Here is an 11,799-nt window from a genome sequence, read left to right on the forward strand (position 1 = left end):
AATGATTATGGAATGAGTCAATGAAATAGATATAGAGACTTAAAAAAAACTGTACAGTGAAACAAAAAGTTGGTTCTTCTAAAATATAAGATTGACAAACCCTTAACCAATCAGACTAAAAGGAGGAGGGTAAAGACCAAAATAAAATGCAGGTGAAATTAAGGTTATCACAACAAATGCCAATGAAATTCAGAAGATCATGAAGTAATACTTTGAAAACATGCATTCAAGGTAACTGAAAAATCAAGGGATGGATGCAGTTCTAGATGCACTTGAGCTAGCAAAATTGAAGCAAAAGAATATGAAGTTTTAAATACCTTTATAACAAATAATAAGATTAAAACAGTAATAAAGAGTCTCCCATAAAAGTCCAAGACATAATTCACTGATGAACTATACAAAATCTTCAGAGAACTAATACTAGTACTCTTCAGAATATTTCATGCAGTACAAAGGAAAGGAACACTACCAAACACATCTTTTTTTTTTTTTTTACTCTTAAGGCATTTATTAAAACGTTCTTTGCCAAGATTTCACATTAGCTTAAAATTCAATTCAGTCTTTACATGTCTCTATTTGAGGGTGCCACCTCAGTGTTTCACCAAACACCTTCTTCAGCAATTCAGTGTGACCAGTATCCACACGCTGAGCCCCATGGTCAGCCTCTCTGTTCCCAGGTGAACCAACTAGATGTTAATACTGCTTCTGCTACAAGGTATAAGCTCCTAACTCAAACTTATCAGAAAAGGAGTGAAACTTCTGCAAAGTGCACTTTTAAGAAGAGGTACTTTTTGCTTATGAAAAGAAACCAGTGAATCCTCTAGGAATAATAAAAGGGAGTATTTTACAGTTAAGCACATGATTTTGGAGTGAAGAATTCAATATTGATCTGCTGGTCCAGACTGTTAATACTCTTCTTGCTCTTCCTGTGGGCCCCCTTCATCAGGTATCACAAAGCCTTCATCTGTGGCATAAAGAATGTCTACAATCCTCTGCAATACAGGGTCATTTTCCCCCTCATTCTCCTGGCAAATCAATTCAATGTTCCTTAGCTTTCCAAAGTAGAAATCTCTCTCTTTCTCCAAATTTTCAACAGTAAGTTTCAATACTTTGACCTGCTGCATCAATTCAGCTGCTTCATCATCCCCGTTGCCCACACCAGGATTCTTTCGCACCACCCCTGGGCCAGCCTTAGGAGTCGCAGTAGTTCTCTGTGTTGAAATGGGCCTCGGTGGAGCTGCACCACTAGAGCCAAGAGGTTTCTTGGGTTTATTCAGAGCTGGAGCAACAAGGGTGGGAGCCACTGCAGTTTCTTGACTTGTCTGGCAGCTACAGGGTCATAGTCTTTTCCATCATAGTTCGCATCAAAAAAAATTTCTTGAACCACTGAACGAATTCAAAATTGTCTTGAAACTTTCCTTTTACTAATTTATCCACAGGAATTATTTTGTCAACACCCATTCTCTTAAAACCTGCTTGTAGTATTTTGAAGTTCTGGATATATTCATGTTCTAGCTTAGCTTGGAATTTCACTTTCTTCAAGGCAATAGAGCCAGGGAATAGCATGTCCATAAACTGACAATAGGCAGCACCTGAGCACAACTGTTCAATCTTTATCAGATTCAACTGTAAAGACTCATTGATCCAGGCCAGCATGTCATGTCGACTTGGGTTATCACTGGTTACTGACGTTGAGTATACGTTCACTGCCATCTTCGGCTCTCGGCGGAACCGCGTCCACTACCCGCGCCCGGCTCAGGTTCCGTCTTCGTCTCGTTCAAACCGTCCGACCCCGCCCGCCCGCCCGCGCGATGACCTCACACGCTCCCCCCCCCCTCCCGTGACGTGCCGACGTAAAGCTACCAAACACATCTTATGAAGCTAGTATTACAGTCATTCTAAAACTTGTCAGGGACAAAACAATTACGGAACAATCTCTTCAGTGGATATAGATCCAAAAGTTCTCAACAAAATACCTGCAAACTGCTAAAAGATTGAGCACCATGGTCACTAGTTTCATTCCAAGTATGCAAGGTTGGATCAAGATACGTAAATTAGATGGGGACAAACAAGTCGTTTAAGGATTCAGGTGGACCTGTTGCAACAATGAGAAGTACAAAATGTCATGTCAAAACCAGCTTTACAATTTCGGTGTGGGGGGGGAGGGGGGTATAATTGGGTGGGGGGAGGGGGGTAAAATTGGGTGGGGGGAGGGGGGAGGCGGGGAAGGGAAGTGAAGGGTAAACAAAGGAGGAGGCTGCAATGCTTGGTAAGAAATGTATGCATTATCCTGCCCATGTAATTGTAGCCCCTCTGTACAGTATGTTCTCAAATAAAATAAAATACAATTAAAAAAAAAAGATACGTAAATTAATAAACATAATACAGCACATAAATAGAACCAGAGACAATTATATGATCATCTCAGTTGATATAGAAAGAATCTTTGACAGAATTAAATGTTTTTTGATAAAATCCCTAAAGAAACAAAGAATAGAAGCAATGTTCCTCAACATAATAATGATGAAGTATGACAAGCCTATAGCCAATATTATAATAATTAGGGGAAAACAAATAATTTTCTCTAGTCAGGAATGAGACCAGGGTATCCCTTTTCCCCATGCCTATTCAAAATAGTACTGGAATTCCTAGCCAGAGTGAGAAGACAGCAGAAATTTCAGTGACAAAAAAAAATTTCAGTGTGTAGAGATTTATGAGCATAAAGATTCCGATCCAAAACTCCTAAATCTTATATATATGTGTATGTATATATATATATATATTAAAAGGCTTAGCAATATAGCAGAATACAAAACCAACACAAAAATCAGCACCTTTTCTGTGCACCACCAATAAATAGACTTCGAAAGATCAGGATAACAATTCCATTCCAATAGCCTTTACAGAGGAGTAAATAGCCAAGAAGGTGAAAATGAAAAATATAAAACCTTGAAAAAGGAAATTGAAGAATATATTAAAAGTTAAAAAGACCTCTCATGCTCATGGATTGGCAGAATCAATTTTGTGAAAAGGATTATGCAACTGAAAGGAATCTACTGATTCAGCACAACCCCATGAAAATCCCAGTGTCAATTTTAGCAGAACAGAAAATCATTTCTAAACCTCACATGGAAGCACAATAGAGCCTGAATAGCTAAAGCATACTGAATGCATTATAATACCAAATTTCATATTATACTCAAGAACCATAATAACATAACCTGGTACTGACACCAAAAACAGACATCAAAACCACTAGAACAAGGGCCGTGAAGCAAATCCATTCAGCTACAGCCATTGGATTTTTGACATAGGAACCCAAAACATAAGTTGGAGAAAAGATAGACTTTCAACATGGTGGCAAGAAAACTGGATATCGACATACTGAAGCTTGATACCCATCTTTTTTCTTGTATTAATATCAATTCAAAGTGGATGAAAGATCTTAGTGTAAGACCTGAAACCTAGAACATATTGGCAGAGGCAGAAACTTCAATATTGAATAGGAAGAACTCCAATAGCTCAGCAAGTCAGTTCAAGAATTGATTGGCAGATGAGAAGATATCAAACTAAAAGGCTTCTGCATAACAAAGGAAATCGTCAATAAAAATATAACCTAGCAAACAGAAGAAAATCTTTGTCACCTATACATCTAACAAGGGATTAATAACCAGAATACACATACATGTAGATCAAACCTCTAAAAGGATTGACCACACAATAAATCAGCAAATGATATGAACACAGTTCTTGAAAAAAGTACTATTGGTCAATACGTGTATGAAGAAATATTCAACATCCTTGGCCATAAATGGAATACAAAACAACATTGAGATTTTACCTTCCTTGAGTGAGATAGTCATCAAGAACACATACAAGAAATGCTGATCAAGATTCAGGGGAAAAGGAACCCTACTACACTATTGGTAGGAATATAACCACTATATGTAACCACTATAGAAATAATATGGAGGTTTCTGAAAAAAATTAGAAATAAAACTGCTGTAAAACCAGGTGATATCACTCTGGGCATCTATCCAGAGGAATGTAAGAATACAATAGAGGGACCTGCATCACTATTGACAATAGTCAAGCTGGAAACAGCCCACATGCACTACAACTGGTAAATGGATCATGAAAATATATACACACATATACAAAATAGAATGTTACCCAGCTGTAAAGGATGAAAGTATATTGTTTGCAGGGAAATGGATGAAAGTAATCATTATGAGAAGTAAGCCAGGTTCAGAAGGACAAAAGCTGCATGTTTTCTCATGTGGATGCTAAACCTAAAAGATAAACATATTTTTATCAGCACTCATAGGGTCTCTTATTTATGTCTGTATTTACAGACATTAATGTCTGTAATTGTGGGACTACTTGAGGGGATAAAAGGAAAGAGGAAAAGGGAAATATTAGAGATAAACAACACTGGGATACCATTGAGCCTTGAATGAAGATAGCAAAATTGAACTCACAGAAAGCTATATCGTATAATAGGAGTGGTGGGGATAAAGAAAGCAAGCATAAGAGGTCAATCTGATTAAAGTACTGAACATGTAAATGTGCAATAATATATTCAAAAGATAGCAATTAACACAGGTCCTATCTCTGGTGTGGGCATTAGTGGGAAGGGTGAGCAGAGAGGTTGAAAGAGTATTGTGTATAAGAAATTATGATCAATGATGAAAACTTTAAAATCTTAAAAAAGGAAATCAACACAGAACTTAAAAAATGGCAAAACCTCCCATGCTCCTGGATTGGAAAGATTAACATCGTGAAAATGGCAATACTTCCCAAGGCTATCTACAAATTCAACGCGATACCTATCAAAATTCCAACCTCATTCTTCAAGGAAATAGAAGAGGCAATCCAAAAATTCATATGGAACAATAAAAGACCCCGAATAGCAAAAACACTCCTCGATGGAAAGAACACTGCTGGAGGAATATCAATACCAAATTTCAAACTCTACTATAAAGCCATAGTAATCAAAACAGCTTGGTATTGGCATAAAAACAGACCTCAGGACCAATGGAATAGAATTGAAAACCCAGAAATGAACCTACAGACCTATAGCCATCTAATCTTCGATAAGGGAGCTAAAACAATAGAATGGAAGAAAGACAACCTCTTCAGTAAATGGTGCTGGCAAAATTGGTTAACTACATGTAGAAAACTTAAGCTAGATCCTTATATATCACCCTGCACCAGAATTAACTCCAAATGTATCAAAGACCTTGAACTCAAAGCAGACACTCTGAAAACATTACAGGATGGAATAGGAGAAACCCTAGGTCTCCTTGGCTCAGGCCGAAATTTTCTGAATAGAGACCCGGAAACACAACAAATCAAAGAAAGGTTGGACAAATGGGATTGCATAAAGTTGCAGAGCTTCTGCAGGGCAAATGACATAGCTAGCAAGATCAATAGAAAGCCCACGGATTGGGAGAAGATCTTTACTAGCCATACAACGGACAAGGGTCTCATATCTAAAATATACTTGGAACTCAAAAAATTAAACCCTCCAACAACAAATCCTCAAAGAAACAACTGCCCAATAAATAAGTGGGTGAAAGACTTAAAGAGAAGCTTCTCTGAAGAATAAAGAAGGATGGCCAATAGACACATGAAGAAATGCTCAACATCCCTAGCCATAAAAGAAATGCAAATCAAAACAACATTGAGATATCACCTCACTCCAGTTAGAACGGCAAAAATCAAGAACTCTAACAACAACAGATGCTGGAGGGGATGTGGACAGAAAGGAACCTTACTTCATTGTTGGTGGGAATGTAAACTTGTTCAACCACTTTGGAAAGTAGTATGGAGGTTCCTCAAAAGACTTCACATAGAACTCCCCTATGACCCAGCAATCCCACTTTTGGGCATTTACCCAAATGTTTACAAACAAGACCACACTAAAGCTACTAGCACAACTATGTTTATTGCAGCATTATTTACCATAGCTAAGATATGGAACCAACCCAGATGCCCCTCAGTAGATGAATGGATCAAGAAAATGTGGTATATATACACAATGGAATTCTATGCCTCCATCAGAAAGAATGACATTGCCCCGTTTGTGAGGAAATGGAAAAACTTGGAAAAAATTCTATTAAATGAAGTAAGCCAGGCCCAAAGAAACATAGGTCCCATGGTTTCCCTTATTTGTAGTATCTAGTATATGTATGAGTCAAGCGGAAAAGGTCAGATAATGTGATGTCAGGAAAATGAACCCTTAGATGTGTATTTTAAGGTTTTTTTCTTTCATGCATGTGTTTCTAACGCATTTATAAGATTATCTCTTTGTTGCTTTGTATGTCCCTCCCCCACAGTATAACCCCTGCTTTCACTATATTTGATGTCAGTATAACTTGTGGAGGAGATGGGGAAAAACCAGTTGTTTAAGGATACAGGTGGACCTGTTGCAACATTGAGAAGTACAAGTTGTCATGTCCAAAACGAGCTTTACAACGTCGGTGCGGGGGGGGGGGGGGGGGAAGGGGGGAAGGGGGGGAAGGAGAAGGATTGGGATTGGGGGGGAGGGGGGAGGCTGGGAAGGGATGTGAAGGGTAAACACAGGAGGAGGCTGCAATGCTTGGTAAGAAATGTACGCATTATCCTGCCCATGTAATTGTAACTCCTCTGTACAGTATGTTCACAAATAAAATAAAATTAAATTAAAAAAAGAAAAAAAAAAGAAATTATGATCACAACTTCCAAGATCTCCTGTACATTATTAAAAGGACATACTTGCAAATTTGGTATAGGAGAGGGCAACAAACTTCAGACTAAAAGCATAGAACATCTATTTAGTGAAATCTAGGGAAAGATATTGATATCCCAGGTACAGGAGACATTTAGAAACCCAAAAAAGCATGACTAGAAAAGAACCATCTATATCATTATAATTAAAATACCTAGGGGCTGGGAAGGTGGCTCAGTGGTAGAGTGCTTGCCTTGCATGCATGAGGCCCTGGGTTTGATTCCTCAGCACCACATAAGCAAAATGAAAAAAAAAAGCTGGAAGTGGCGCTGTGGCTCAAGTGGTAGAGCGCTAGCCTTGAGCTGAAGAGCTGAGGGACAGAGCCCAGGCCCAGTTCAGGCCCCACGACTAGACCCCCCCCAAAAAAATTAAAATATCTAAAATCAAATGAAAACAGTTTATCAGAATGTGAGATACAGCATTCAGTTCTAATAGGGAAACTTATAGATATGCCTGTCTATATTGTTAAAAAGTGAAATCTCAAACCCAGTGATGTACCCCAAACTCATGAAAACAAAAATAAGCCAGACCCCAAATCAGTAGATGAAATGATAAAGATGAAAGCTTAAATTAATGAAAAATGAACTGTGAAAGAATAATACAAAACAATGAGTCATAGACTTGGCTCTTTCAAAATGAACTCGATTCTGGGCATTTACCCAAAAGATCACAAACAAGGCTATACTAAAGCTACTAGCACAGCTATGTTTATTGCATCATTATTCACCATAGCTAATTCACCATAGCTAAGATATGGAACCAACCCAGATGCCCTTCAGTAGATGAATGGATCAAGAAAATGTTATATACATATATTTATATCCATCAGAAAAAATTACACCACCCCATTTGTTAGGAAATGGAAAGACTTGGGAAAAATCATATTAAGTGAAGTAAGCCAAACCCAAAGAAATATAGGTCCTCTGGTTTCCCTCATTTGCAATAATTAGTATTAGATTATGTACATATGACCATATAAGATGATGCTAAGCAAAATGAACCCCAAGATATGGACACGAGTTCTTTCTTCATTGTTTTTAATGTACTATATGGTTTTTTTTTTGTTTCCTTTGTATGTTTTTCCTCCTACGGTAAATCCTCTGTTGTCACTGTTCTTGATTTTGATACCTCCATCTTGTATATACAATTATCTAATTTTGGGAAGGGAAGAGGAATAACAACACTGAAACAAGGGGAAAAATGAACTAGACAAAACTTTAGCTAAACTGATCAAGCCGAAAGAAGACCTATGTTACTACAATACGTACCATTGAAATCCAGAGATTTCTTAAGATTATTTCAAAACATTCCAATAAATTGGGAAAACTAAAGTGGACAAATGTCTAGTTCTTTTAAAGAAGAACTTACACTAATTTTCATCAATGTATTCAACAAAGCAGAAAGGTGAACATTTCAATACTCACCTCTACAGAGCCAGTATTATTCTTATTCCAAAACCAAATAAGGGAATGACAACAAAAATAAGCCTGAAAACTAGATCATTTTCTTGATGAATATAGATGTAAAAACTTCAGTGAAATACTTGCAAATTGAATTCAACATCAGATTTAAAGGATCATACATAATCTACTTGATTTTATTCAGAGGTTCAATAATACAATATATAATCAAGGACAAAAATCACATGGTTATCTTAATAGATTCAAGAAAAAGTCATTGTCTCAATTCAACATCCCTTCATGTTAAAAGTCCTGAAGCTATTGAAAGATCATACTTCAACTTTAATAAAGGCTATGAATGACAAACCTCCAGCCAACATCATACTGAAATCAGAAACATGACAAGTGTCCTCTCACTCTCATTATTTTGAGTACAAATTAAGCTCTTACAGCACATCTGAAAATACTTCTGGAACAAGAATAATTTCCATATTTCAGATTTCACCTAACTAAGCAATTGAGGCGTTGTCACGTAACTTTCAGTTGGAAGTGTTTAGATTGCATAAGTAATGGCATCCTGAGGGAAAAAAGAATCAAGAGATTTATTTTTTCTTTTGTTGGTCATGGGGCTTGAACTCATTTTTGGTTTTCTGGTGGTTAGCTGTAGATAAGTCTCACAGACTTCCTACCTGAGCTGGCTTTGAATCATACCTCAGATCTCTGCCTCCTGAGTACCTAGGATTACAGGCATGAGCTACCAGCCCCACTCTGAGGGGATTATAGAGCACAAAAATGGAGAATAGAGCCTACCAAGGATCACCCAAAAGTTAATCTGTTTCTGTTTTAAAGGGTAATGAGTATTATTCCCTCAACATGTCAGATGTACAAAAACATGTCAGGTTGTCCTTAAATGGCACCTAAAAATAAAAAGACAAGAGGGGACTATAGAGCACAAAAATGGAGAATAGAGCCTACCAAAGATCACCCAAAAGTTAATCTGTTTCTCTGTTTTAAAGGGTAATGAGTATTATTCCCTCAACATGTCAGGTTGTCCTTAAATGGCACCTAGAAATAAAAAGACAAGACTGACAAATTCACCAATAAATTGAAAAGCACAACAGAAAAAGAAATGAAATTTCTAGAACTGAGCAATAACAATTTTATAAGCAAATGGAATTTACAAGGCAGAGACAAAAATATAGGAAACATGGAAGTTTAAGAGATACAGGAAAGAGATATTAAGATCTAACATTTGTGTAATTGAAAACTCAAAAAAGAAAAAAAGAATAAGGCTGAGAATTTTTTTGAACTGATGAAAGCCATCAAGCCAGATACTCCATGAATGACTTACTAGATAAATAATCACTGCAAAGAGATAACATTCTGAACATAAGGACAATTTCCCAACTAAAATTCATAACAAGAATTTGATGCTGTTCTATAAAGGAATTAAAATTTGAATAGTAATAATGTATGATATTTTCCCCTAAATTGATTAGGATTTTCTGTGATGACAGTATTGTTTTCTTCCTAATTATGGCTTTTCTTCCATTTTTTACATTCTAGTTAGAACTTCCCCTAGCACATTTAAGTGATAGCAGCAAACGTCTGTTTAAAAGAACAATTCTAACATATCATCAGTATGACATTTGCCCTAGTTTTTTTCATTTTTAGATCATTTTTTTATCCCTCTAATTGGTCAATGGTGTTTATCATATCAAACTTAAATAGGACTCTTTTTCATTCTTGGAATAAACCCAATTTGCACATGTATTATTTAGGAATTATGCATCTGGTTTCACAACTAAATTTGCTTATAAACTTTCCTTATAATCCTAGGTTTGATGTAAAAGTTATATTCATTTGTATAATGCATCAGTAGTGGTGTTGTTTTTAAAATACACTCTGGTATAGCTTTTTAGTGTTCCAAATAATGCAGGGAAGGGGGGAAGTTAAATTGAGCAAACAGTATTGGTTTATTGCAATGCAGCAAAAAATAAATTGTGGAGAAACATGTTACAGTTAAGAACAGGTGCTATATGACCAATAGAAGTTGAAGATCCCCATGTTGATATGTTTTATTTGGTGTGTACATTTATATTCCTTTGACATAAAACATTTCAATACTGTATAGTGACTATCACTAACATTCTAGCCTTAAATACATTTTAATTTATAAGGCATCCAATTTCTTTAGGAACTTATTTCATCTTTTCTCATTGCTTTCCCTCATCCTGTTATTTTCACATTTTATATGTATTTACTGTCAATAGCACAGCACTAAAATGTTTCTGAAACAATGAAGTAAAACACATTGTCTAAAGCCAAGATTGTCCAATTTGAATTGTTTTCACTAATTTGACACACTTACTGGGTTGCTATAGACAAGTTTCTCAATTTCTTCCTCTGCAAAACTAATATGTTATACCTACCTTGCAGGAATGATGATAAAATATAAATAAGTTATTATATAGAAATCACAAATCACTAGAAACAATACCTAATACAGTATAAGCAATACATAAATGCCAGTTATTTTTCAGCTCCTATTTGAAAATCACCATTATTTAGCAAGAAAAGTCTATACATATTTATTGTAGGCACTGATATTTTACAATGTGTTCCTACCATTTTGTTTTTACTTCTGTATTGATTCCTTCTCCCATTTATTCCATCTTTATTAGTTTTTGTTTTCTTACTTTTCCCATATAATGCTTAAGAAATTTTATGCTTTCATACCCTTAGTAGTTTATACACAGTGGTAAAAGTACAGTTAGTATCTTACCCTCTTTCCTATATAAAACCCTTTAAAGACTATATCTTTTAATGTACATGCTCTGGTTACCCAGGATTTTTATGGGTATTTTTTGCACCTCACAAAATAGTAATTATTTTTAGTTCACATAGATATTGACTGCTTAGATTTACCTTCTTGTTTACTAATTACTTCTTTCATCCCAGACCCTCCAGTTTTAACAATTTCTTTTTTCCTATATATTTTAGAAACTGGCTGATAAAAATGTAGTCAACGAACCAGAGGCATCAATATCGTATCACCCAAGAGCTATCAAGAAATGCATACTTTGGAAACTCTCTTTTTATTATTTTTACTTTTGGACTACTGGGTTTGAACTCAAGGCTTCATGTTTGGAAGAAAGGTGCTATACCACTGAGGCATGCGTCTAGCTCTTTTTGCTCTAGTTATTTTTGAGATAGGGTCTTACGTGTGTGTGTTTTTCCTTGACTAGGCTGAACTATGAAAGAAGATATGAGTCTGATTTAGGTACACTGTGCATATATGGAGATGTCAAAATGAAACCACATTGTAAAACTAATTGATGCTAATATAAAGTATGGAATAAATTAAATCTGATTCAGGAGCAACCACAATAAGACCCGAAATATAAGGTAAAAAAAGGTTAGTGGTAGAGTACTTGCTTCTCATGCAAAAGGCCTGAGTTCAATCCTTAGCACCCAAAAGAACCCAACAAAACGAAACTAGATGAATTATGGCAATTTCTCAATTAAGATTCTATCTAACAATACCAGATATGTATCTATGTAGTATATTCTCATATTCATTTTTTACAAACATGAATTTAAAAAAATAATAAAAATATTGTCTCC

General features: G+C 35.9%; 1 pseudogene; it reads right to left on the reverse strand.

Moving 5' to 3' along the window:
* Positions 1-502: 502 nt before the first annotated feature.
* LOC138834089 (microtubule-associated protein RP/EB family member 1 pseudogene) lies at positions 503-1,792 on the reverse strand (annotated as a pseudogene).
* Positions 1,793-11,799: the final 10,007 nt, after the last annotated feature.

The sequence above is a fragment of the Dipodomys merriami genome, unplaced genomic scaffold, assembly GCF_024711535.1.
Source record: "Dipodomys merriami isolate MVZ:Mamm:240054 unplaced genomic scaffold, mDipMer1.0.p SCAF_21, whole genome shotgun sequence".
In the NCBI taxonomy this organism is placed as follows: Eukaryota; Metazoa; Chordata; class Mammalia; order Rodentia; family Heteromyidae; genus Dipodomys; species Dipodomys merriami.